This window comes from Podarcis gaigeae (assembly GCF_964106915.1).
Source record: "Podarcis gaigeae genome assembly, chromosome: 16".
NCBI lineage: Eukaryota > Metazoa > Chordata > Lepidosauria > Squamata > Lacertidae > Podarcis > Podarcis gaigeae.
This window is the reverse complement of record NC_139693.1, coordinates 37,121,027-37,141,991: the sequence shown is the minus strand read 5'-3', so window position 1 is coordinate 37,141,991 and position 20,965 is coordinate 37,121,027. Positions and strand designations below refer to the sequence as shown.

The following is a 20,965-nucleotide window of genomic DNA, read 5'->3' as shown; positions in this document are numbered from 1 at the left end:
GAGTCAGAGTTCTATGGCAGCTCTGATGCTTTGTTTATTGATTTATAATTTTGTAATCCGGCCAGTTGGAAGCGGTTGACTCCCGTTTTGACTTCCATTATGGATATGTTGATATGCTTACTTAACAATCAATGCATTAATGTATAAAAGCTAACAGCCAGTTTATTAGGCCTTTAGCCAGAATTAAAACCCACTTGATTGTCGCAAGATGCTGCCATCAAGATTGGCAGGCATTTAAAAGCTGTTGCTTTGATTTATTTGGGTTCCTTGATGCCAAATATTTTTCTAAAACAGCTCAGCATTAACTCTGCTTAAATTAATGTTGGCCTTTTGGCATTGTCCTGACAATACCCCTTATGTCTTAGTTTTAAAGGTTTGATTTGAAAGCGACCATGAAAGTGCTCATTAACTGCAAAAAAATAAATAAAAGAAATGGATAATCAAAATTAGCTGTTGATGGATAAAATGAGGCTTTGTTCCTGTCAACAAAAGCAACTTCATTTGCAGCACAATGCCATTTTGCCTTTGGCTGCAATCCTATAGAGGCTTACTTGGGAGCAAGCCCCAGTGCACCCAATGAAAATGATTTCTGCTCTACACATTTGGAGCAGCATCTTACCACTATAAACAGACACGGCTTTCCCCAAAGAATCCTGGGAGTTGTAGTTTGTTAAGGGTGCTGAGATTTGTTTGGAGGACCCCCCTCCCCAATTCCATTCCCCTCAGCTGTCCTGTCTCATTTTGGGGGGCTTTGCACTCACACACAATTTAAACCTACAGCAGCAGCAACATATTTTAAAAATAAATTTGAATCCAATATGGATACCAACTTGGATTGTGTGTGTGTGTGATAAAGCGGCTACCTTTGAAGGTGACCCGGGAACTGCAACTAATCTAGAATGCGGCAGGGAGACATATGTCAGACAATGTGAGGAACATTATAGACATTTTGGAGTTATTAGAAGTTGACATTAACCGAAAGGCGGTTTTGATTTTTGTGGATGCGGAGAAAGCCTTTGACAACATTTGTTGGAGTTTTATGATGAAGAATCTCCAAGGGATGGGGGTAGGCCAAGGTTTCGAAAACGGTATAGGTGCAATATATTCTAAACAAAAAGCAAAGCTAATAGTGAACAATGTGGTAACGGAAGAAATACCTATAGAAAAAGGTACATGACAGGGGTGCCCAATATCCCCTTTGCTTTTTATATCTGTCCTGGAGGTTTTGTTAAATATGATTAGAAAGGATCAGTTGGTTAAAGGAATACAGGTCGGAGCTAAACATTATAAATTAATGGCATTTGCAGATGACTTAGTGTTAACGCTGCAACAGCCAGATACTAGTACCAAAAGAGCATTAGAACTAATTGAGATATTTGGTCAAGTAGCAGGATTTAAACTGATTAAACAGAAGACGAAAGTGTTGGGAAAAAAATTAACAATGGAAGAAAAAGAGAGATTTCAGAGTGAAACTGGTTTGGAAATAATGAAAAAAGTGAAATACCTAGGGGTGAATTTAACATCTAAGAATGTGAACTTATTTAAAGACAATTATGAAAAATGTTGGACAGAAGTTAAGAAAGATCTAGAAATATGGTCTAGGCTGAGACTTTCCTTGTTAGGCCGAATTGCTGTTATTAAGATGAACGTACTGCCTAGAATGTTATTCTTATTTCAGACCTTACAGATTCTAGACAAGATGGATTGCTTCAAGAGGTGGCAGAAAGATATATCTAAATTTGTCTGGCAGGGCAAAAAGCCCAGAATAAAATTTAAGAACTTAACCGATGCAAAAGATAGAGGGGGTTTTGCCCTGCCGGACTTAAGACTCTATTATGAATCAGCGGCTTTTTGCTGGTTGAAACACTGGCTACTCCTTGAAGACACAGACATTTTGGACTTAGAAGGGTATGATAATAACTTTGGTTGGCATGCATATCTATGGTATGACAAGGTAAAGGTGCATAAAGGCTTTAAAAACCATATTATTAGGAAAGCTTTGTATAATGTTTGGATTCGATACAAAGATTTGTTGGAAAGTAAAACCCCTAGGTGGCTGTCACCAATGGAAGCCAAGGCGGTGAAAAAATTAAATATGGAACCTAACTGGCCAAAATATTGTGAAATCCTAGAACAAGATGGTGAAAAGTTTAAACTCCAGAGTCATGAGAAGCTAAAGTTTAAAGTTCGAGATTGGTTACATTACTATCAGATAAATGAGACATTTAAGCAGGACAGGAAATTAGGATTTCAGAAGGAGAGGTCAAAGTTAGAAACAGAACTGCTAGAACCCAATACTAAGAATCTATCTAGAATGTATAACTTGCTGTTGAAATGGAATACACAGGAGGAAACGGTTAAATCAGCTATGATTAAATGGGCACAGGATATCGGTCATGACATTATGTTTGCTGACTGGGAACAGTTATGGACCACCGGCATTAAGTTTACGGCATGTAGTGCCTTAAAAGAGAACATAATGAAAATGATTTATAGGTGGTACATGACCCCAGTCAAGCTTGCAAAAATCTACCATTTGCCCAATAATAAATGTTGGAAATGTAATGAGTCTGAAGGTACCTTCTATCATCTTTGGTGGACCTGCCCAAAGATCAAAGCCTTTTGGGAAATGATCTATAATGAAATTAAAAAAGTCCTTAAGTGGACATTTATAAAGAAACCGGAGGCTTTTCTCTTGGGCATGGTCGGCCAGTTGGTGCCAAGGAAGGACAGGAGTTTTTTTATGTATGCGACCACAGCAGCAAGGATCCTGTTGGCAAAGTATTGGAAGATGCAAGAACTACCTACTCTGGAAGAATGGCAGACAAAGGTGATTGACTTTATGGGACTGGCGGAGATGACCGGCAGAATCCGCGACCAGGGGAAAGAGACAGTGGAAGAGGACTGGAAGAAATTTAAAATATATCTTAAAAATTGTTGTAAAATTGAGGACTGACAAGATGTCTAGGGGTAAGAAATAGAGAATTACAGCTGTAAACATTAACATTAAGGAAATTTAAAGAAAACTACTAGAGAAATTGACTGAAGGGTTGCTAAAGAGTTGTAAAACAAGGATGCAGTGAAAGGGAGGTATGGGGAAGTCATGTTTTAAATGTTTTTATATGTTTTTGTTTTGTGTTTTGTCTGTTTTTTTGTTAAAAAACACTAAAAAAAATAAAATAGAATGCGGCAGCTAGACTGGTGACTGGGAGCGGCCGCCAGGACCATATAACACCGGTCCTGAGAGATCTGCATTGGCTCCCAGTACGATTCCGAGCACAATTCAAAGTGTTGGTGCTGACCTTGAAAGCCCTAAACGGCCTCGGTCCTGTATACCTGAAGGAGCATCTCCACCCCCATCATTCAGCCGGGACACTGAGATCCAGCGCCAAGGGCCTTCTGGCGGTTCCCTCATTGCAAGAAGTGAGGTTACAGGGAGCCAGACAGAGGGCCTTCTCGGTAGTGGCGCCCACCCTGTGGAATGCCCTCCCATCAGACGTCAAGGAAATAAGCAGCTATCCTATTTTTAAAAGACATCTGAAGGCAGCCCTGTTTAGGGACATTTTTAATATTTAATGCTGCATTGTTTTTAATACTCGATTGGGAGCCACCCAGAGTGGCTGGGGAAACTCAGTCAGATGGGTTGGGTAATAATAATAATAATAATAATAATAATAATAATAATAATACATATGGTGCCTTTCCTGTTATGTTTCAAAGGCCTGTTGGAAGAAAGGGGTCAAGTCTGAAGGTGTCGCCTAGATGAAAGTACTGTGAAGGGCAGTCTGATCTAAACAGGAAGGCAGTTTCGGTGGTGGGATGCCACCACTGAGAAGGCCCTTCTTTGTGTAGTACCCACCCTGGCCATATTCACTGGAAACATCTGGTGGGGTGGGTGCATGCAACATGGGCTGGTTGGTACTGGTGGGAAAGGCGTTCCTTCAAGGTGCTCTGCATTGTGTGGGGAGCCTCCAGGAGTTCAGGAGTCCCCCTCTGCCTCATGAAGGGCGACAGAGATGGTGTACTCTTCCCTGCAATCCCTCTCTTTAAAAAATAAATAAAAACCTGTTGCTGTCAAGAGCAGGTAAAAGTTTTTGAGTAGGAGATAATAGTTGTAAAACATTGGAGGTTTTTTAAGGTCTGCATATTAGCTGATTGTTTGTCTGTCACCCTTAAGCTTTGGCTATTAAGTGAACATGGAGACACTGGCCATTTATATGCTGCATTTTTAAAAGAATCACAGTTGTTCACTTGGCACCAAGGGAGTCCAAATTCTGGGCCAAGAGGAGCTGAATTTTGCAACCTGTAAAAATTATGCAAATTGAGCAAATTCGCACAATTTTCATAAACTGCACAATTTCTTTCTCGGTTCTGTTTTGTTGGTCATCCCAATGATATAGTTAGAATTTTGACAGTATTATTTCCTGCACATGGACTTCAATCCCACTTAAGTCAGGTTAAAAACAAACATCGTATTATGCCTGTAAGTATCTTCCACGCCATAAACTTTCCTATGTATTCTGAAAGCATTGTGTGCTTGTGGTGTTTTGATATGTTGAATGATTTTTATATATTTACCAGCTGAATTTTATATATTGTTTTTATGGCTTTGTTACAAAAAACTTGTATTTTTGTATATATATATATATTGATTAAGTGGTATATTCAGAATTGATACAATGGGAAGCCCGTTCCCTCTAATAGCAAATTCAGGCAGTGGGTGCCAATGGCAATGAAATCAAAACTTGCCCTCTGAGAAAGAAGAGGACGGTGTCAGCAGACTTGGGAGAGTCCTGGGGTTTGCAGAGGTGCAATTGCTTAAAAGTGTAAGGGAGTAAGGACATCTACTTCAGTATGTCAATAGAGACTGAGCATTTTCAGGAGTCACAGACTGTAGACTGACAGATGAAAAAAAAAGCAAGAAAACTGAGAGCCAGAAGAGTGGAATGCTTCACATGAACTCCTTACCAGTAACGGTATCCCAGAGGAGGGTATGGGCAACTGGCCGGCTATAACCCTGGACAGGAACACTCCTGCAGGGAAATGAAGATGCACTGCCACATTTTGCCGCTGGTCCCATGTGTACAGTTAGGGAGTGAACCCTGTTTCGAGGTGCAGACTCTGAGCACATTTATCAGGTTTAGTTTTGATCAAAGACCCCATTGGAAGTCATGGGAGCTCGGCCAGCCATGTCTATAACTGTTCCATGGTTTTTCATTACGGCTTACTCATGACAAACCTGGGCTAGATCAAGGCCAGGGTGTCTCTGGCCCTGACAGTTGTTCCCTGGGGAGGCAGGGGCTCTGTTTTGCAATGCCTTTTTTTCTGGAGGTAAATGAAAGGCCTGGGGGGAAATAAAGCCCCCTCCTGATCACAGCTTGATTGTGAAGCCTTGCGTGAGTGATGTAGATCGTTGTCATTTGGAGCCCTTGTAAACAACACTACATGTTTTTATGTTTGCATGTTCCTGCTCTGTGTGGCTGATGCACAATTACCAGCAGTTTTCATTCTTAATTACTCTTTTGCCTTGTTTTGCTGCCCTAAGGCCAGGCGCACACATGAACTTGTCTCAGAGACGCTGCAGGAGGAACAGGTTAACGGGAGCTGAAATTGCAGGATATGTTTCTGGTTGATTCCAAGGTTCTAAATTGTTTCAGATTAGTTTTCGTTTTCGTTTTGTTTTATTAAAAAAAAAACCAACTCATTTCCTTCTATTCCTGCCAAAAAAGAGGGGGGGGCCTGAAAGATAACAGTTCAGCACAGTGTGTAGTTTGTTGTGGAGACTGAATGTACAGAGTTAGCGAAATTAAGAGATGGAAAAGAGCAGTTTGAAAAGACACACTTCCCCTTTGTCAGTTATATGAAGCAGAAAAAAAAGCTCAATTTGATTTTTTGCTGCTGAGATAATAAATGATTTATATTAATTTTATATTCTATTTATACAGTTCTTATAAGAGGTTTAAAATATTTATTTTTATTCTAAATATTTCTTTGAGTCGTGGAATCTTTGAGTCATGGGGCATCTTCCTTATGTTGTATGTTGAAGATGCACCTGCTCACATCTGGCCTTTGACACCAAAGAGATATATATTTTAGAAGACACCCCATTCTTGCAATTGTGATTTGTTTTAAGCTGGTTTTTTCAATGTTTTATTTTAAATTGTTGTAAGCCATCCTGGGACCTTACAATGAAGGGCAGGTAATAAATTAAAATAAAAACCACCATAGGAATTTATTGCAGTTTAATCTAAATCTATGTGTATAGAATTAAAGGTCCATCTCTATCATCTCTCTATCTATCCCCCAATCTGCCTCATGATTCCAGCCTAATTGCTCAGCCAGGCTGATCCACCCTGGGCCAGCTTGGGAACCCACCACAGTGCCTCAGATCCAGCCTTAAATTTAGCTCAGATGTAGTGGCCAATGTTTAATCAGGCACTGTGTCCCTTAGCCCTGCCCACCAACTGACAGCAGGGGGTTCAGTTCTGCAGGGTGCTCCTTTGAAAGTGGCCTCTCTGTGGGAAAGAGAGTCAGGCAGTGTTGGGCTCCTGGGAAAACGCAGCCACTGCTTAGGGAGGCCTTGGCCTTTTCATAGGTTATCCTGCCTGGTGCCTCCCTGCCTGATGTCCAACTCCTTGACAGTCCAGATCACTCTGCACCATCAGACCTAACCAGTAGCAATTGGAGTCTCAACCCAAGTTGACTGATGCCTCTGAATAGGCCCCATCCGGCTTGGGCCTTGGCTGAACCCATTGCACAGCCCATACACACCCACCAAAGGTTTAACTCATGGGTTGGCAAACTAAGGTCTGCAGGCCGGATCAGGCCCAATTGCCTTCTAGATACGGCCTGTGGATGGTCCGGGCATTGCTGTGTGGATCGCCAGCGCATGGATCACCACAGCGTGTGTTCTTTCCCTCTCCCTCACACAGTGGCACTTTTCTCCTCAGGGACGGAGCAATCTTGTCCCATGCCGGGTGCCGTCGACAGTGGGAGTTGGCTTGCCTGCCTGCCCGCCTCAGCGGGGTGGCGCTGTGAAGGGGGCGTGTTTGACGTGGGCTGTTGCTGCGTTTTCCTCCAGCTCCTCCTCCCTCTCCCTCAGTCTGCCCTTCCTTCCTTCTCTGCGCCCCTTTTCTGCGCCGCTTCCTCACGTGCTTTCTTTGTGTCACCTGCCTCCCTCCCTCCTTCGTTCCTCCCATGGCATTCAGGAGGGTTGTTGCAGTGGCTGTGGCCGCAGCTTGCGGGTTGGTGGCAGCAGCAGCAGGTGGTGGACAAAAGCTCTGGCGATGCCCCAGTTCACCTGCCTCCATCCATGGCTCCTCCGCTGGGGCTGCTGCTTCTGTCTTTGCCGGCCAACGCAGCCTCCTGCCCCGCCAGGGCACCTGGCTGGCTGGAGAAGCCCAACTGTGGGACAGCTAAAGTGAAGCATCTTCAGGCCTCTTTGTGGGTGGGCGAAAATCGTTCATCCCTCCCCCATATAGTCTGGCCCCCCACAAGGTCTGAGGGACAGTGGACAGCCCCCCTGCTGAAAAAGTTTGCTGACCCCTGGTTTAGCTACTTAAATCATTTGACACTTGAGTTTTGGCTACGTGGTTATTCTTCTTTCCCCCCCTTCTGCTGGAAACTCCAGCAGCGATGAACCAGCCTTATGTGGCAGCACTGAACTGTAATTCTCCTTCAGCCATGATTATACGTCAGCCTGTCATATCATTTAAGTGGTACTTCTTTCTTCCTGCTGAGACTGGTTGATTAGATTCTGGTGGGACTTGGATCGTCTGCATTAGAGACATTCTCCCCCTTGCCCAAGGAACCTAACAGTGTTATTTCTTTCCTCTGTTTAACTTCTCAATGGAAACAGAACACACTGCCTTTGGACACTCGCAAAAACTCCCAGAGACAGGCATAACCACCCTGGGACAGACAGTCTGAAGGAAGAAATGTGAGCTGCATTAAAGAGTTACCGTGTTCAGGGGTCCAACTACCCCATTCCACTCCCCCCCCCATAAATAACTCAGTCTTCATTTTGTAGCCACTTAGCAGATTCAGTTATCATTTATACAGGGATTTCTTGCCTCAGGATTATTTGCTAAATTTTGAAACCTCAGATTTATTAAAAAAAAATGTATTTTATTAACATAGACGTGAGTACATAAGTCTCAAGCAGAAATATACCGTAACTTGATAGATAACCATAGATATATAAACACACTTAGAAAACAAGATCTCATCATTATAATACTATCTGTTACTTACTAGGAAAAGAAATTCTAAACAACCAACTTCACCAAAGAGTAAATAAATATATTATGACTGGGAATCAAGACTCATCACCATGCTTTTCTAAATCACCACAAAGTTCTTAAAAAAGTATATGTTTCAGCATTATCTTGTACTTTATTATTCCAGTGCATAATAAAAACACAAACTCCACTCTCTATTCCTGACAGTCTGTCTAGGACTGTTGGGAGTTGGAGACCAAGAATATATTGAGGGCCACTGGTCCCTCACCCCGTCTTTAATTTTTTGCCATAGAGGTGCCACTTTGTGCATTTCCATTTCCTTTGTCCGCTAATTGTTTTTAAGTGTAGTCACACCCTTGGAGGCTTCAGGTTAAGAAAAGAAAGGAAAAGATGAATAAAGAAAATAAAAAATAGCCCGCATTGAAAGAAGGATCCAATTGGCGCTCCTTGCAAGAAAGCGACGGCACCGCAAGTGTATTTTTAGCGCACGTCTTTCATTTCTCAATGTCAGCATGAGCCACTTTCTCCACATATCTTTTGGACCAAATGAAAGAAAAGGGCTCTTTTTCTGCTGCTCATGCTGCTGCCTGTATTCAGTCAGTTTCTCGCCTTCTCCTGTGTGCACTTTCTCTCTTCTCAACTACCTGCTTCGACTTGCAGGGCTCAGCAAATCTTAATTGCACCAGCTCAGGTTCCAGGGCTTCAGGCTGTTTCCGACCTTGGCGGAATGGGCAGGTAGCTGAGGCCAGGATGTGGGCAGCTCTTCTGGAGTACCATCAGAATGGAGGGGCAAACAGGAAGCAGAAAGCTAAGCCGGTGCCGTGCGTTGGACTCTTAGACTCCGTGGAAAGGGATTCCAGGACAAGAGGGAGGGGGTGGTCTCTAAGGGTGCTGCTCAGTGCCTTAGGGATCCTGAAGCCGGCATGGGATCTGGTTACAGGAAGAATATTCTGCAGGCTGCCATCTGGAGAAGGTTAGCCACTGACTCTGCCCTGAGGCTGAAGGATCAGACTCTTCCAATGAGGAACTGCAGGATTATTCATGTAGTTGAAGGTGCAGAGAATTAGTCTAAATAGAGAATGATTATGCCGCAAGTACTCTAGTGTCAACAAGTACTTATAACAGCAATGGGAAAACAGACCTCCAGATACTGCTAGATTGCAGCTCTCCTATGATCCCTGAACGATTTGCCATCCTGGCCAGTTCTGACTGGAGCTGGAGTCCAGAAACATCTGGAGGGGCACTGGTTCCCCACTTGTGACTTGGAGTAAGGGCTTAGCACAATCTTTTCATGGCTGCCTGATCATGCCTATCTTGTGTAGAGAGAGACCTTGTGTCCTTGGTCTGAACTGTTCCTGACTCTAGTATGCTAGACCCACCAGGAAAACTGCTGGGTTGAATTCTAAGAATTACAGGAACCAGGACTCAATGTTCTATAACAAACCCCACCAGTCAAGTGCATCTCTCCCCACAGTAAGATTCCAGTTGCAAAGGCAAACTAGGCTGTTCCAAGTAGCGATGGTCAGAATATGGTTTTGCTTAGCTTGTTTGTGGATGGTCCAGTATAAATGCATCAATAATGTGCTATTATTGCATCAATGACATGTTACAGAATATCCCCCCCCCAAAAAAAAACCCCCACCCATCTGGAGGGGGTCACAGTCTATAACCACCATGTGAGCAAGTCAGGATGAAGGCTGAATAAAGAAGTCATCTAGAGAGAAAGAGGTCAATGTGGACAAACTGGTGATTTTTGCAAGCAGTGCCAAAAAAATTGCTGAGAAAGGGAAGGTTTTCTTTCTCCAGTGCTGATGCAAAAGGTAAAGGTAAAGGGACCTCTGACCATTAGGTCCAGTCATGGATGACTCTGGGGTTGCGGCGCTCATCTCGCTTTACTGGCCAAGGGAGCTGGCATACAGCTTCTGGGTCATGTGGCCAGCATGACTAAGCTGCTTCTGGTGAACCAGAGCAGCACACGGAAATGCCGTTTACGTTCCCGCCATGCTTTCAAACTGCTAGGTTGGCAGGGCTGATGCAAAGTAAAGGTAAAGGTAAAGGTACCCCTGCCCGTACGGGCCAGTCTTGACAGACTCTGGGGTTGTGCGCCCATCTCACTCAAGAGGCCAGGGGCCAGCGCTGTCCGGAGACACTTCCGGGTCATGTGGCCAGCGTGACATTGCTGCTCTGGCGAGCCAGAGCCGCACACGGAAACGCCGTTTACCTTCCCGCTGGTAAGCGGTCCCTATTTATCTACTTGCACCCGGAGGTGCTTTCGAACTGCTAGGTTGGCAGGCGCTGGGACCCAGCAGCGGGAGCGCACCCCGCCGCAGGGATTCGAACCGCCGACCTTTCGATCGGCAAGTCCTAGGCGCTGAGGCTTTAACCCACAGCGCCACCTGCGTCCCGACTGATGCAAAACTTACCCTCAAATGGTGAATAGTTTCATCTGAATCCTCACAAAATGGAAATAGCAGGCAAATTTTTTGACAGGGGAGCTCTTGAAAGAGCAACTGCAGGTCCTTTGTATACTTTGAGAGCCAGGAAGTTGCTTCTTTGCAGTTTTGTTTGACTTGCTTTAACCCTCTTCCAAAACAGCCCCATTCTCCCCGCCCTGTAAAAGCATATGTTTGATTTCCTCCATCAATCCAAGGTACTGTGGAGAGGCTGCTTCTCCCGAGCTGAGCGTGATGCCACAGCTTTCAATTTGTTAACACCCCATTAACACAAACACTATTAGTCCTGCAATCCTGGCACTGTTAATTAATATTTCTATGGTTTATTCTAATCACTCAGAACTGGGAGCCAAGCCAATGTGAACAGTAGAGGCTTCTAGTACAATAAATGTGTGTGTGTGTGCACTGCTTTTACTTCACCCCTCAGTGAACCTGGTAGCCACAGCTAGAATAAAATTTCAAATCCGCCCCCCTTCTTCCTCAGGGATATAAATTATTCAAATAGGAGATTTCCTGTTCTGAATGAAGTTAAGGTGCAAGCAGTGGGGAGGGGGGGAGGATAAGAGCATAAATATCACAGACCAATTTAATCAACTGGTTTGTGGCTTTCTCTGAGCCATGGGAAATTTGAGGGGTTTCATGGTTTAGAGCACAGGTGGAGAATATGTGGCCCTACAGACATTGCTGGATTCCCACCCAATCACCCCTAGGGCAATGGCCAGCGTATGTAGTATGGAGAAAAGTTTGTCTCCCTCACAACATTAGAGCTCAGAGACATCCAATGACGCTGAATATTGGGAGATTTGGGACAGACAAAGGAAGGGACTTCTTCACACAACACTTAGCTGAGGTATGAAATTAGCACCCAAAACAGGCAGTAACGGCCACCAATTTGCATGGTTGTAAAAGAGGATTAGGCATGTTTATGGAGGCTCACCCTGAAGGCTACGGTCTGCTTCCTTTGTTGGAGGTAGTGTGGTTCTAAATGGCAGTTGCTGGAGGCCACAGGAGGGGGGGCAGAGTTGTGAAGCTCAGGTCCTGCTTGGGTGCTTCTGTAGGCATTTGGTTGGATTCTGTGAGCACAGGATACTTACCGTATTTTTCGCTCCATAAGACACACCTAGTTTTTAGAGGAGGAAAGGGGGAAAGCCCCGTTTTTTGGGGGGGATCAGCTCACAGTTCTGCAGCTTCTTTAGGAAAGGGGAAAAGCCCCCTTTTTTGAGGATCAGCTCAAAATTGTTGAGCTTACTATGCAAAGGGAAAAAATCCTGTTTTTTGTGGTTCAACTCACAGTTCTGTAGTTTCTTTAGGAAAGGAAAGGGAGCTGTTTCTACAGTTTCCAGAAAGAAAATCTAATCAGCCAGTCACATGTCGCTGGAGAAACAATCAGCCTCCGTCTGCAGAACATTGAACAATGGAGATGTGGGCAAGGGGGCGGGGCCAGAAAGCGAACCAGCGATCGACCACACATTCACTCCATAAGATGCACAGACATTTCCCCTTACTTTTTAGGAGGAAAAAAGCATGTCTTATGGAGCGAAAAATACGGTAACTAGATTGGCTACTGACCTAATCTAGCAGGGTTCTTGCTCAGAGGGCCATAGGCTCCCCATCCCTGTTTTACAAGATTTTATTATTTACGATTCCTGCATTGCAGGGGGTGGACTAGATGACTCTTGGGGTCCCTTCCAACGCTACGATTCTACGATGCTCTTATCCCACACTTTGGTCCTAGGAGCTCAGGGCAATGTATGTGGTTTCTCCTGTCAGCCACTCAGAGCTTCCCAAACTTTTCATGTTTGGGACACACTTTTTAGACATGCATAATTTTGTGACACAGTAATTCTGTTTTACTAGCAAGCCAGAGATCAAACTAACCCCTTTCCAACCCCGGGAAGAGCATGGGGAGTGTTCACGTGACACACACCTTACACACTGCAGCCGACACATGAATGTGTCGCGACACACAATTTGGAAAGCTCTGCAACCACACTTTAAAGTAGCCCAAGCCGTGTGTGTGTGTATGAGAGAGAGCAAGAGAGTGTGTGTGTGCAAAGCAGCATGCTGCGTTGTGAAAACTAGAACATCAAGCCTCTTGTGATCTGTCTTCAGCATGAAGCCACAAAGCACAGTTCAGCACCTTGGACAGCTACAAGTACCCAGCTTGCCCCAACGAAGTTGGAGACTGTCTTACCCTTCCAGATGTCAAGCATGAATTCTTAAAGAAGGCACAGGGAACGACAGCCCAGGGCTCACACATGGCCCTCTGGCCCTCTCTGTTTGGCCCTTGGGACTTTGCTCAGATTGCATCCCTTTCCTAGGCCACACCCTTCACCCACCCCAATTTACACCCGCTTTCAGTTAATTTTGCCTGTCTGGAATAGGTCCTTGCACCCTAGTCACACCTCTCGTTTCCCTGGAGGGGTGCATGTGTGCACTAAAACTTAGATTGCTATACAAAGGTCAAATTTACATTCATTGCTCTGCCAGCTTTTGCCTCTAGCTCTGCCTAGAGGTCAAGACATGTGGGTCTTTTTTGTCCAACTAGTTATGCTCAGAGTAGACCCACTGAAATGGATAGAGCTAAGCTGGTCATCTCCATAATTTTCAGTGGGTCTACACTGAGAAGGACTAACATTGAACTCACAACCCATGGATTCCCTTGCTGATTATGGCTGACCCATTAGAATTGCAGTTAAGAGTTTTGTGGACTGTTACAAATTAGACCATATCTTCTGCTTTGCCTGTGGGTGCATCTCTTTAAAATCAGCCATAGTCATCAGTAACAGACCCAAAGTGAGGCTGGATGATGTCAGTCTTCCAGGATGTGTGGGAATATCTCCTTGGGAAAGCTCCATTCTTGGCCATTGGAAACAGCATTTCTTGGGCACATATGACCAGGCTGGCTACTGTTCCTGCACCATCATTTCATATTTATGCCATTCAAGTGTGTACTGGGAAAAGTTTTAAGATGTTAGCAAATTATATCTAGAAGCTGGTGTGGGGGTTGGGTGGAGAGCAAGGATTCAGCAATGCAAGGCCTGGTTGTGGTTTTCGGCTATAGGATGCCAGGCATGGTGATATGTATTCCTGAATGAGATGCCCTTTATGGGTTGGATAAAATCAATAACTCATTCCACACAGGATACAGAATCTCACTCTGCTCATAATGAGTCTCATGCTGACCCAAGACCTCTGCTGGCTCTTGGCTGATGACCATTAAATGAAATTTCTTATTAGCAATTCTTTTTTGATTAAAGGCCTTCAGATGGCCATGGGTAGGTAAGGGGAAAGTGATTAATGCTTCAATTGTATACTCCAGCCTTCTCCCAACCTGTCGCCCTCTAGATGTGGGACTGCAACTCCCATCATTCCTGACCAGAGGCCATGCTGGCTGGGGTTGATGGGAGCTGTTAGTCCAAAGCATCTTGAAGGCACCATCTTAGAGAAGGCAGCTATACCTGCCTACCTGGGAGCAAAGCCCATTGAACCCAATGGAGCTTACTTCTGTATAGGACTGCAGCATAACAGGTTGAGGGCAGGCACACAGAGAGGGAGACTTCCAGAACAGAAGAGGAAGGGGGAGAGAAGGGTATATCCCAATGATGGTCAGCCAGATGTCTCTGGGAAGCCCACAAGCAGTGCAGGAAGGTAATTGCCAACTTCTGATGTTGCTCCCAGAAGCTATTGCTGAGTGAGCCTGGAGATTATCTGTAGCCATGAGGACTAGCAACCAGAAGCAGCTTTTGTCAAATACCATTCTAAACCCTTCTAAGCTAGCAGCTGTCACTGCATCTTGTGGCAACAAATCCTACAAATCCTTCATGAAGCAGAACGTGGGCCTTCTGGCGGTTCCCTCATTGAGAGAAGCCAAGTTACAGGGAACCAGGCAGACGGCCTTCTCGGTAGTGGCGCCCGCCCTGTGGAATGCCCTCCCACTAGATGTCAAGGAATTAAACAGCTATCCTATTTTTAAAAGACATCTGAAGGCAGCCCTGTTTAGGGAAGTCTTTAATATTTAATGCTGCATTGTTTTTAACACTCAATTGGGAGCTACCCAGAGTGGCTGGGGAAACTCAGCCAGATGGGCGGGGTATAAATAAATTATTATTATTATTATTATTATTATTATTATTATTATTATTATTAGTTTGTACTGAAATTCTTCTGACTGGATGACCCTGAACTATAATGCAGCAATAGGGAACCTCAGGCCCGGGCGCCAAATGTGGACCTCCAGGACTCTTTGTCTGGCCCTTGCCCCCCAAGCCACACCTCCTCTACACAGGCCACACCCCTTACCTGTCTTGTTTCACACCCATTATGCCACTGGAATGCATCCCTGCCCTCCGGTGCTGATCCTTGTCTGTTTGGGTGAAAGACAGGGAAGAGTGTATGTAGCAACCAGTCTTTTACAAAGGTAAAATTTACATTCACTGCTGTGCCCTTGGCCTCATCCACCCCTGGCAATGTGTCCAGAGGGAATGTGGCTTTCAGGCTGAAAAACTCTACCTTCCCCTTGCTCTCGAGTCATGGAAGAAGACATGCAGGTGGAGACAGAGGTCAGGGCCTTGGATTTGGGCAAAGCCTGAATAACTGAGCTGAATCGAGCCTATATGGCAGATCCTGGCTGGGGCAGAGTCAGGTTGAGGAAAACCTAATTACACATTAGCCCTGCCTCCAAGTAGCTTTGGGGCTGGAATCAGGGCTGGGACATTTTCCTTGGGTTGGCTCATGTCAGTTTGGGGGATAGGGGACTGTACACAGCCCTACAAGACAGTTGAGATGTTGCAACAACAAGGGGTCTTGTGGCAACTTGCAGACTCACAAATTTATTCTGTTAGGTCTTCCAGGTGCTGCAAGAGTTATGCCTCTAGAGGTGTTCTAAATGTTTAATTTCCAGCTGGATCCATTCCCTACCTAAATAAGCTATCCAGTTCAATATTACATTTAGGTTTAAAGTGTGGTTAAATATTCACCCATTCCCCATCTCTGGGTAAATGAGGGTTTTTATATGGGTTATCTGACAGTATGGAATCTGTAGCCTCCCGGCCCAAATAATTTTGGAGAATTGCCTGTGTAAACACACAATTAAAAGCAATTTTCCAAGCCTCCTGATTATGTTGATTTTTGTTTTCAGCACACCTGGCTGTACCGACGCCTTCGATTCCATCACTTAGGTGGTAAACAAGTGTGTCCTAGTGAATAATGTGACAGATGCAAATGAAGATGACACATTGCAGGAGAGAGAGGAGGGGACAAATTTGCAGGGCTGGGAAGCTGCTGCTTTTCAAAAGATCCAGAGTGTGGGAAAAGCTTCCCTTTGAGTCAGAATCTTTTACAAACATTTGAAAACTAGTCTGTATACAAGGTCCAGTCCAGTCCCAAGGTCAGGAGTATCTCAGTTCACACAGTCTGACAAATCAGGGGTCAAGAAAGCCGAGGGTTGAAGGGCTCAAGAAGCAGCAAGGTCTGGTCAAGAAGGACAAATGTTGTTTCCAGCAACTGACCGAGACTGGAAACCCCGCTTAAGAAAGCTGGAGCCAGCTGGTTCTCATCAGGAGCAAGAAGGCTGGTCAGCAGCAGGTGGAGTCTCTGTGCCTTCTGCTCTTTCAGGCTGCTGCTCAGCAGGTGAAGCTGACTTCTGGCCCATGACATTGTCCCTGCCAACTTGCCTGGGTGATAATTTTAGATCTCCTAGTAACTCTCCAGCAAAGATGGGGAAACCTGTGGCCCCCAAATGTCACTGGACTCCAACTCCCATCAGCCCCACTCAGAATAGCCAATGAAGAGGGACCACATCTGGTAGTTCAACCACATCTGGAGGGCCACAGGTTCCCATCCCTGCTCAACAGCAGTGCTTCTTAAGCTCCTTTTGCGAGTTACTTGCAAGAAGGGGCAAAGTGTTCATGAAATGGTCATGGGGCTGTTGTCATTGGACCAGCCCCCAATGATGCTCAGCTCCTCCCATCTTGCCTCTGCTATCCAGATGTTTGAAATGTGGAAACCTTCACATGTGGACGGCCATGCATGTATCTTGGAGGAAAATCTGACCTGGTGGAGGGTACCTTCCTAGGTTGTTCTGGATTCCAGCACATATATTGTGAATCTTCATATCTATATGCTATCTGATATTTTATAAGGAGGGAGATCATCTATGATGACTGTACTTCTCTTAACTACCAGCTGGCAAATTGTTTCAGGGAAAACTGGAAGGTCAAGTTAAGAAGGCAAAGGAAGCTTTCATTTTCATTGCCACCCTTTCAAATTGCTGCATTGCTGACCCAGTCGTCGCCCCTTTGCTCTGCCGTGGGAAATGGTGATGATATTAAAAAGGGTTATGGAAATGTATGCTCCACCTCAGTCTTACAGGTTGGTTAACCTTTATCAAAGAACTCCAGCAGGTGAGCAAGGCACCTTTACTTGCCTTGTTGGCACTCTGCTGACTCAACTCTCTGGTCTTCTACAGTACTTGGCTGAAAACCCTGCCAGATTCTACTTAATGAGAGCTTTTTATTTCTGTTCGTTAAAAAAAAGGTTGGCTTTCCGGGAATGCTGGTGTATATCAGTGGCTGATAATTGCCAAGGCCCTTTAAGGGTCAGGAATAGTGGCTTAATTTGCTCCATATTGGCTCTGTGCCAAGGATGGAAGGCTCTGTGGACTTCCAGATGCCATTGGACTACAACTACCATCATTCCTGACCACTAGCCATGCTGGCTTGGCTTGGGTCTGAGAGGAGAAGGAGGATTTGGATTGGATTTGGATTTGATATCCCGCTTTTTCACTACCCGAAGGAGTCTCAAAGCGGCTAACATTCTCCTTTCCCTTCCTCCCCCACAACAAACACTCTGTGAGGTGAGTGGGGCTGAGAGACCTCAGAGAAGTGTGACTGGCCCAAGGTCACCCAGCAGCTGCAGGTGGAGGAGCGGAGACGCGAACCTGGTTCCCCAGATTATGAGTCCACCGCTCTTAACCACCACACCACACTGGATCTCTAAAGGGTCAGAGGTTGCCCATTCTTGCTGTCTTGAGGGTCAACCAGAAACATCATTTCTCCTCTGGACTGTCAAGTTGGACAGCCTTACTCTTTTGTTCCAGGTTCATGTCCTGCCTTGTTCTCAGGGCTTATGGTCCTTACTATTCCAAAGCCTGACCATGATGATATTGGGTGGAATTACAACACCACACTAATTACACTAATTCAATTGTTTTCTATGTGCAAGACATTTTGCCTTCCAGACAAAGCAATTCCCCCTCTCCCCTCCCTGTGTGCTTTTTGGGGAGGGGGGTTCTCCTTACCCTCCAGAGCAAATTTTGGGGAGATATGTGTGTGTGTGGGGGGAGCTGCCTTGTGCTTGCAGGTGTCTTCTGAATTGGGCCCATTGAAGATTGATCATCATCACCATCATTGATATTGTTACTGTTATTTCAGTTCATTATTTGCCCTTCGCCATCAGATCCCAGGGCGGGTTACAACAATCTGAAATTCAGTATTAAAAACAGCTTAAAACAAATTTCAGTCACAAGAACAGGTTGGGTCCTGAAAGCATCTATCTCAGGTGCCAAAGACTATGGTAAAGAGGTGTGCGTCTTCAGTCTGTGATGGAAACTGTGCTGGACATTCCTCTGTGGGAAGTCCACCACCTCGGAGCTGCCACAGAGAATGTCCTCTCCCGGGCCAATCCCCCCAGAATTTCTGAGGGCTGGAGGAGCTACCAAGAAGGCCTCCTCTGCTGAGCTTAACATCTGAGAGCATCTGAAGAGAAGGGGGCAATCTTTCAGATATTACACATGCATCAAGAAGGGAGATTCCAGCTAAACATCAGGACGAACTTTCCAACAGTAAGAGCTGTTTGACAGTTTCACAGACTCCCTTGGAAGGTGGAGGACTTTCCTTCCTAGGAGGTTTTTAAGCAGAGGTTGGATGGTCATTTGTCACGGATGATCTAGTTGAGATCCCTGCAGTGCAAGAGGTTGGATTAGATGACCTTTGGGGGTCCCTTCTAACTCTACATTTCTGCGATAATGTTCTATGCTAGTACAGTGGTACCTTGGTTTAAGAATAGCCTAGTTTATGAACAACTTGGACGAAGAACACTGCAAACCCGGAAGTAGGTGTTTTGGTTTGTGAACTTTGCCTTGGGAGCAGAACATGTTCCGCTTCCTGTTGGGTGTGTTCCATTTGTAAATTGAGTCCCCCACTGCTATGGGAAAGCACGCCTTGGTTTAAGAACGCTTTGGTGTAAGTACGGACTTCTGGAACAGATTAAGTTTGTAAACCGAGGTAAAGGTAAAGGTACCCCTGACCATTAGGTGCAGTCGCAGATGACTCTGGGGTTGCAGCGCTCATCTTGCTTTACAGGCCAAGGGAGCCAGCGTTTGTCCGCAGACAGCTTCCGGGTCATGTGGCCAGCATGACTAAGCCGCTTCTGGCAAACCGGAGCAGCGCATGGAAACACTGTTTACCTTCCCGCTGGAGTGGTACCTATTTATCTACTTGCACTTGACGTGCTTTCGAACTGCTAGGTGAGCAGGAGCTGGGACCGAACAACAGGAGCTCCCCATTGGGATTCAAACCGCTGACCTTCTGATTGGCAAGCTCTAGGCTCCACCCGCGTCCCTGTAAACCAAGGTACCACTGTACAATAGAACACTGAGGCCAACAGAATAAAATGATGGGTTGGGGAGGGTAAAGAAGAGCCCTGCTGGATCAGATCGTACTCTATTGACACTAGCCTTCTGAATTTGAACCTGGGTCTCCACAGACCTAAGGCAATACCCTTAACTCAGAGCTAGCCAATGTGGTACCCTCTAGATATCGTGGGACTATGGCAGCCGGGATGGCCAACAGATTTGTGGGTGCTGCAGTTTGACAATATCTAGAGGGCACAGCGGTGCCTATCCCCACACCCCACGTTGGCACCGTTGTCACATTTCATCACCTTTCAGTCTTAAAAATAAAACAAGAACTGTCCTAGGTTTTCGTCTGGTTAGCTGCCGGCAGAACAGCGTTGCTAGAAAAGCCACAAGATTTAAAAGACGCACCTGCTGAAATGACATTGTCTAAGAGGGAGCCCCAGGCCAATCGATGGAAGCCTATTCTCATTACGGGGCCGGCCTGACTCCTGCTGTTACAGTGATCCACAGTGCCATCAATGTAATGGATTTGCACAGCCGTCTTGCACAGGGACCTGGGTGCAGAGACAAAGGAGAAGTCTGTATTTCTTGAGTAGCAGGTACTGGCTAGGGAACATTTCTTTATTATTACGGCTGGCAGGATTGGAACAGCTACTCATACCTCCCTCCAACACTGGCCTGGCTCATTGTTTGCTACTTTTAAAATATTCCAGCGTTTTAAGCAGGGAATGTCACAGACTGGGGCTCATCCAGGAAAGTGTCTGTGGTCAACCCTTGGCACCCGCTTAAGGCACAGAAAGGAACAACTAGTCCTAGCTCCACACTTTGGAAAACTCCTGGGTAAGATGCCTTTTGTGGGTACCATCCCTGAGTGGACCTGCCATCTCCCTACTTCCATCCCCGCTGTCCATTTACGTGCCCCTCCTTTCTCCCTCTCTGGCCGCGATCCAGCATATAAGGCAAGTTGAGGGTGATGAACTACTGGCTCGCTCTGGTCACTGCTTGCCTGCTCAGCCTGGGCAGGTGAATAGGCCGAAACAGCAAGGAGGGAGGGAGAGCAGGGCTGGGAGGCTCCAGGGGTCAGCCGTGGGCCCCTCAGCGGACTGTGAGCACTGGCATTGGCATTGCTTATGGGAAATGGTATTGCAGGTCAAATTAGACCTGTGGGCTGGAGGTTCTCCACCACTGCACTAAATAAATTAGCCGCGAGGGATGGGAAGAATGAATTGTTCATCCTGGCTGAAATATTTCCACTTGAATAAATAAGGTGGTTGGTACCAAAAAGAGCTGGCCGCCCCACACTTTTCCATTAACTAAACTAAGGGTTGCTCTTTTTTCTTCCCCCTTTCAGTTGCCTGATTTATCAAGTTGCAACGTTGTCAATTTTCCAATGTGGCTCCAGCGCTCCAAGCCATTGTGTCTATTATATATAGATGCAGGAGGTCCAAAAAGCAATTTAAAGTGTCGCAAGCAGTCAAATGATTTGGGAAGTAACTAATTAGCCATGTCGAAAGAGTGACAATATTTACTTCTCCGCTCACAATAGCACTGAAGAAAGATTCGCCCTCCCTCCCTTTTTCGTTTCTTTTCATCTACAGCGATTTACGGCAGGAAAATTAAATGCCTCTTGCGAA

The 20,965-nt window shown here is 45.5% G+C and overlaps 1 protein-coding gene and 1 long non-coding RNA gene across 3 annotated transcripts in view; one reads left to right on the top strand and one right to left on the bottom strand.

Annotated features, from left to right (window-relative positions):
* The window catches only part of TMEM132B (transmembrane protein 132B), a 374,994-nt gene that overhangs the window by 187,897 nt on the left and 166,132 nt on the right, over positions 1–20,965 (top strand). The gene's annotated exons all lie outside the window — the stretch shown is intronic.
* LOC310834340 lies at positions 8,243–19,970 on the bottom strand. Its single transcript, XR_014559204.1, has 3 exons — positions 19,740–19,970; positions 14,996–15,059; positions 8,243–9,005 (listed from the first exon to the last, which is right to left on the bottom strand). It is a non-coding gene; the product is annotated as an uncharacterized lncRNA (long non-coding RNA).